The sequence below is a fragment of the Pseudophryne corroboree genome, chromosome 7 (genome assembly GCF_028390025.1).
Source record: "Pseudophryne corroboree isolate aPseCor3 chromosome 7, aPseCor3.hap2, whole genome shotgun sequence".
Lineage (NCBI taxonomy): Eukaryota > Metazoa > Chordata > Amphibia > Anura > Myobatrachidae > Pseudophryne > Pseudophryne corroboree.
Window position 1 is genome coordinate 434,843,515 of NC_086450.1, and position 7,231 is coordinate 434,850,745.

At 50.9% G+C, this 7,231-nt stretch overlaps 1 pseudogene; it reads right to left on the reverse strand.

Moving 5' to 3' along the window:
- Positions 1-400: 400 nt before the first annotated feature.
- Positions 401-4,755, reverse strand: LOC134944253 (alpha/beta hydrolase domain-containing protein 17C-like; annotated as a pseudogene).
- Positions 4,756-7,231: the final 2,476 nt, after the last annotated feature.

Below are 7,231 nucleotides of genomic sequence, written 5' to 3' on the forward strand. Positions count from 1 at the left end.
ACCGCTATGGCATGTCGGCACGCAGGGGCTTGTGGCTACGCCAGTGGACTGCTGACGCGGACTCCAGGAAAGGCGTGGAAGGCCTACCATTCACAGGAGAGGCCTTGTTTGGAGATGAACTAGACAAATGGAACTCCAAAGCTACATCTTGTGTTCCTCCATGAGACAACGCTATGGAAAAGTAACACAGACACCCTTGAGTTAGTTCAGATTGGTATATTGTAAGAGAGCATTAGGCGTTATGTATATGTCAGATCCCGGATGTTAGCTCCCAGCAGATGGACTGGTCATTATCTTTGACTGATGGATCTGATGGATCTATAATGCACCTAGGTGGAATGTGCCGTTGAGAGGTCTCGGTCCTGGATTAGATGGTAAATGTACGAGTGCGGTGGTGGCTTCAGATATTGGGCAGCTCCTGAGAGATGAATTTCTGGAGTCTCACTAGATATTGCTTGTGCTTATATAAATTGGTGTGCCCTCCTCCTTCGACCCAGAGAGGCTTTACAGCATTTGGGCAGTGCTCATACAGTGTCAGCCCATGGCAGAAGTCCACAATCTCATCTTCAGTCCCGTGGATGATGAGTACCGGGCAGGTCGCCTTGGAGATTTTATCGATGCTGCAAAGGACATGATACAAAGGGATTATACAACAGGAACAGCATGAAGCTATCACACATGTAAAATTACATCGGGGTCACTTGCTCACACAGGCAGAGCATTGCTCACCAATAAGAGCATATGGGAGCGGCAGCAGTAGATGCAGGGTGTTACGACACTGGCAAGAGATACAGGGCCACAGCTCCCAGAGAGTAAGCTCTGGGAACCAGGTTTCTGGTAGGGAGTTATCCTGTAAGTTTTTCAATCAGAAAAGACTGATGGACTCTAATTGGATTAGGATTCAACACAAGTTCGGTATGCTATATCGGTGGTGGGGATGCCGTAGGTCACATGACCGACACCAGCATCTTGACATTGAATATCCCGACGATGGATGGGGTAAGTATGTTTACTCACCCCTACCCTAACCCTCTGGGGGTGGCAGCTAGGGCTAACCCCCCTTAGTGCCTAACTCTAACCACCCCGGGCCCTAACACTAAAGCTCTCCCCAATACTTACCTTCGGGATGTCAGTGGTCGGTATTCCTGCACCGGTGTACAGAATGGTGTTGGGATTCCAGTGTCGTCACATGACCTCCGGCATCCTGTCCATCGGAAATGCTGAAGGCATCCCTCTGGGATACACATACAAACTGATTGGGCCAACAGAGCTGGGGGTGTATTTACTAAAGTTCGATATTTATTAATTTCGAATTGAGAGGAAACAATTTAAAGGGATGTTGTGTTCCAGGGGCTAAAACACACATTTACTAACATTGAAAAATGAATATAAAAAGATTATCTGACACAATTTCCATTTAGATGGATTTCCAACAGATGAAAATTGCAGGAAATGGACATTTAGTAGATATACCCCCTAGTGTTTGCCTGACAAAGCGCACCTAGGGGCCAATTCAGTTATACCGTACGTGAGCTGCCGCTGGCACTGCCTGTTCCCAGCACATACTAAACCCCACAGATAACCTACAGCATAGTATAAAAACACAGCATTGTCTTACTTGGTGAAGGCATCCCAACAGTAGGTCCTCCGGACGTTAGGATAGCCCATCCGCACCCCTGACATGAGTGGGGCGTGCAGTATTACTGCTGCACATTGGTATCGCGTGGCAAGGTCAACGGCAGGTGCCGTCCCAATGCTCTCCACATACAAAATTATATTTTCCGCCGGGACTCCGTATCTGTAGAGATAAAGCAGAAAATGTAAACTCTACATCACTTCTATTGTAGTTCCTTATGGGAAACTTCTATATAAAGGCTTTATATCTACTCTAGGTAAATGACTGGAACACTTATATGAGTGATAGGCAGTGTATGTGTGTTACAGTGTAAGAGCGTGGCGGTGCGGTGTAGTGCCTGCTGCCGTGCAGGTGTAGACTCTCTACTTACCGGGCGCCGCACTCTCTCACCTTCAGGTCACGGAACCTTCAATGGACCTGGAACCTTCAGTCGGACTCGGTCACGATGACCTAGGGGGAAGGAGATTGCTGAGTGCCGTTCCTCCTAACTGTGGACCGAAACGCCCTCCGAAACAGCGAAAAATAGAGCTTTCGGTCATCCTGGGTGCACAGCCTCAGAGCCCGAATTTCACCTATCGGTACTCTCGCACCAGGTGTAAATTAAACCTTGCACCTGCGTGCAAGGTTCACAGTTCGCCCAGAAGGAAGGGAGACAGATAGGGACAAACACACATCGAAAGGGACACACGGACACAGATGTTACTCACCGTTGCCAATCTTGCACTGCGAGCTTCTTCTCCACTTACAGGTCCCTGTAAGGAGGCAAACAACAACAGTCGTGCAGGGCCCAACTCTATACTGGTGTAACACCACTACACTAACTATAACGGTAGAGCCCTCAAACTAGCTCTGTGTGTGTGGTGCAACAAACTACACACAAACTATCAGCAAACTTGGCCCTGCACGGAAACAACATTCATCACAAAACACAGGCCCTCATTCCGAGTTGTTCGCTCACTGCTAATTTTTGCAGAATTGCTAATAGGCTAAAATCCGGCAGTTCTGCGCATGCGTATGCATCTCAGTGCACACGCGCTAACCAAATTTACACAAAACTATGCTATTTTATTCACAGGCGAACGATGCTTTTCAATCGCTCTGCTGATTGACAGGAAGTGGGTGTTTCTGGGCGGAGACTGTCCGTTTTCAGGGAGTGTGCTAAAAAACGCAGGCGTGCCAGGTAAAAACGCAGGAGTGGCTGGTCGGACGCTGGGCGTGTTTGTGACGTCAAACCAGGAACTAAACAGACTGAAGAGATCACAATCTAGGAGTAGGTCTGGAGCTACTCAGAAACTGCAAGGAAATTGCTTTCGTTAGCAATTCTGCTAATATTAGCAGAATTGCTAATCTTTCGTTAGCAATTGCTAATCTTTCGTTAGCAATTCTGCTATGCTAAGATACACTCCCAGAGGGCGGCGGCTTTGTGTTTGCATTTCTGCCAAAAGTAGCTAGCAAGCGAACAACTCGGAATAAGGGCCACAGTGCGATCCAAGTATTTTACAATGGTGCTATCTCTTTAAATCCCTACCTGCCTTAGACTACTGGGATGTGGGTGCCGTACAGCCTACCCACTTCCCTTTGCTTAGTTGGGCCTAGTGCCCCCTATCTGCACCCAGGCCAGAGGCCTAACTTTACTCTCGGGCCTAGCGCCCGCCTAACTTGGGGCCCGCTGAGTGACCGGGGCCTAATGCCCATGGTCACCTTATATACTTGACTGCCGCCTAACTGAACTAGGGCCTAGTGCCCTCTAATATGGCTCAGGCCTAATGCCTGCTATTATCCCATGGGCCTAGTGCCCGCCTGCTGTGCCACAGGCCTGTGGCCTGACTGTGCCCACGGTCCTACTGCCCGATCCCTGGTGGTCTAGGGAGGAGAGAAGGGGGGGGGGACAGGCGCCCTCACGGAGGGCCTACCTGTACCGGTGGGAGAGGCACCAGGGGGGAGCTTTGTTAGCTCTTCTGCATTCCTCCCCTGGTCTCCTCTCCGGGTCCTCAGCCGCGCTCTTCTGCCGCTGGCCCATCCTGGCCAGCGGCATCGCCGCCTCTTCTCAGCGTCCAGCTGATGCTGAACAGCTTCCTTCTCATTGCCGGCCTCTTCCGGCCTCTTCAGCAGCCACCGGAGCTCTTCTCCCCACGGCCTCCGTCTTCTCCTGCTCCACCGCTTCCTTTCTTCATCCCACTCTTTGCCGCTCTTCAGCGCGGCCTGCCTCTTTGGCTCCCGCCCGGCGTCTGACGCCAGAAGCCGGGGGCGGGGCCTATGACACGGCGAGCGCCGATTGGCTCACCGCGCCCTCCTGTGATTGGCCGGCAGTTCTCAATGGCGGCCAAATTGGCGCCAAATTTGAAATGCCGCTGCTGCGCCGCTGCCCGTCGTCGCTTCTCATCCGGAGCAGGGAATCGATACACTGTCCCTCCACCGGGCACCCGCCGCTGCTGCACACTGACAGGCACTGGGGACATACACACAATACACAGCATATACATTCACCCTATGTAGTAAATAGTAGCCCTTAGTGTAGCATAACCCCCACAGACATACAGGACAGAGGCTGTGTGAGGGCTGGAGAAGACTCATACATACCAATCATACATACCGGGTCCTCAGGGTGTGCCAGGCTGCCTCGATGTCTGCATATACATTCTTCTCGCTTGGCTTTCCGCTGCTCACCCCATAGCCTGAGTAGTCGTACAAGAAGATATTGCACTTGATCTTGGAGCCCAGGGCAAGGTAGCGGCTGCACATCTTGCCTAGGTCAACAGCACAGTCGTGAGAGTAGAGGAGGGTATAACGGCTCCCAGGGACACAGCGGACCTACATACATGCCAGGCTATTACCCCGCTTGGTGGTACAGCGGAACATCTCTACAGCGTCCAGCTTCTGCTGGGAGTGTGGCCAGTTAGCCCCCTCTGACAGTTGCAGATTGCATACCGGAGGTAGAGAGACTGTGGGGTCCACCTGCTTATCCTGCACCAGGTCCTGGGCTGGGGGGGCCTCAAACTCACGTATCGTGTACGTAGGCTCCGGGGGGGGGGGTGAAAGGCCAGTTTGGCAATAATACGGTTCAGCCGCGGTGGGCAGCAAAAGACCGAAAACAGTCTCCTCCACGAGAGGCCGTACATCCTCAGAGAGGGGTGTTGGGCCCGGTTCTAACAGTCTGGACACTGGGCACTGATCTTATTCTAAAAGTTCTAAATAAAATACTTTAAATAACTATACTAATCTAATAATTTAAATATTAATAATTGTAAATATAATTGCAAATAAAATAAATAAAATATAGAAAACAACTGAATTAACAGCTCTGATTAATACGCGACTTCTCACACTGATGTCTGGGAAGCAACTACTCTCTCTGAGTAACAGCCAAGTGTATAAGAGGTTATGACACAATTGTGACATCACAGACACTACCTGTCCCTGACCAGGGCTGCATTGTGACATCACAGACACTACCTGTACCTGCCCAGGACTGCAATGTGACATCACGGACACTACCTGTACCTGCCCAGGGCTGCATTGTGACATCACAGACACTACCTGTCCCTGACCAGGGCTGCATTGTGACATCACAGACACTACCTGCCCCTGCCCAGGGCTGCATTGTGACATCACAGACACTACCTGTCCCTGACCAGGGCTGCATTGTGACATCACAGACACTACCTGTCCCTGACCAGGGCTGCATTGTGGCATCACAGACATTACCTGTCCCTGACCAGGGCTGCGTTGTGACATCACAGACACTACCTGTCCCTGACCAGGGCTGCATTGTGATATCACAGACACAACCTGTCCCTGACCAGGGCTGCATTGTGACATCACAGACATTACCTGTCCCTGACCAGGGTTGCATTGTGATATCACAGACACTACCTGTCCCTGACCAGGGCTGCATTGTGACATCACAGACACTACCTGTCCCTGACCAGGGCTGCATTGTGACATCACAGACACTACCTGTCCCTGACCAGGGCTGCATTGTGACATCACAGACACTACCTGTCCCTGACCAGGGCTGCATTGTGATATCACAGACACTACCTGTCCCTGACCAGGGCTGCATTGTGACATCACAGACACTACCTGTCCCTGGCCAGGGCTGCATTGTGATATCACAGACACTACCTATACCTGACCAGGGCTGCATTGTGACATCACAGACACTACCTGTCCCTGACCAGGGCTGCATTGTGACATCACAGCCACTACCTGTCCCTGACCAGGGCTGCATTGTGACATCACAGACACTACTTGTCCCTGACCAGGGCTGCATTGTGACATCACAGACATTACCTGTCCCTGACCAGGGCTGCATTGTGACATCACAGACACTACCTGTCCCTGACCAGGGCTGCATTGTGACTAGAGATGAGCGCCTGAAATTTTTCGGGTTTTGTGTTTTGGTTTTGGGTTTGGTTCCGCGGCCGTGTTTTGGGTTCGACCGCGTTTTGGCAAAACCTCACCGAATTTTTTTTGTCGGATTCGGGTGTGTTTTGGATTCGGGTGTTTTTTTTCAAAAAAACCTAAAAAACAGCTTAAATCATAGAATTTGGGGGTCATTTTGATCCCAAAGTATTATTAACCTCAAAAACCATAATTTCCACTCATTTTCAGTCTATTCTGAATACCTCACACCTCACAATATTATTTTTAGTCCTAAAATTTGCACCTAGGTCGCTGGATGACTAAGCTAAGCGACCCTAGTGGCCGACACAAACACCGTGCCCATCTAGGAGTGGCACTGCAGTGTCACGCAGGATGGCCCTTCCAAAAAACCCTCCCCAAACAGCACATGACGCAAAGAAAAAAAGAGGCGCAATGAGGTAGCTGTGTGAGTAAGATAAGCGACCCTAGTGGCCGACACAAACACCGTGCCCATCTAGGAGTGGCACTGCAGTGTCACGCAGGATGGCCCTTCCAAAAAACCCTCCCCAAACAGCACATGACGCAAAGAAAAAAAGAGGCGCAATGAGGTAGCTGTGTGAGTAAGATAAGCGACCCTAGTGGCCGACACAAACACCGGGCCCATCTAGGAGTGGCACTGCAGTGTCACGCAGGATGTCCCTTCCAAAAAACCCTCCCCAAACAGCACATGACGCAAAGAAAAAAAGAGGCGCAATGAGGTAGCTGACTGTGTGAGTAAGATAAGCGACCCTAGTGGCCGACACAAACACCGGGCCCATCTAGGAGTGGCACTGCAGTGTCACGCAGGATGTCCCTTCCAAAAAACCCTCCCCAAACAGCACATGACGCAAAGAAAAAAAGAGGCGCAATGAGGTAGCTGACTGTGTGAGTAAGATAAGCGACCCTAGTGGCCGACACAAACACCGGGCCCATCTAGGAGTGGCACTGCAGTGTCACGCAGGATGTCCCTTCCAAAAAACCCTCCCCAAACAGCACATGACGCAAAGAAAAAAAGAGGCGCAATGAGGTAGCTGACTGTGTGAGTAAGATAAGCGACCCTAGTGGCCGACACAAACACCGGGCCCATCTAGGAGTGGCACTGCAGTGTCACGCAGGATGTCCCTTCCAAAAAACCCTCCCCAAACAGCACATGACGCAAAGAAAAAAAGAGGCGCAATGAGGTAGCTGACT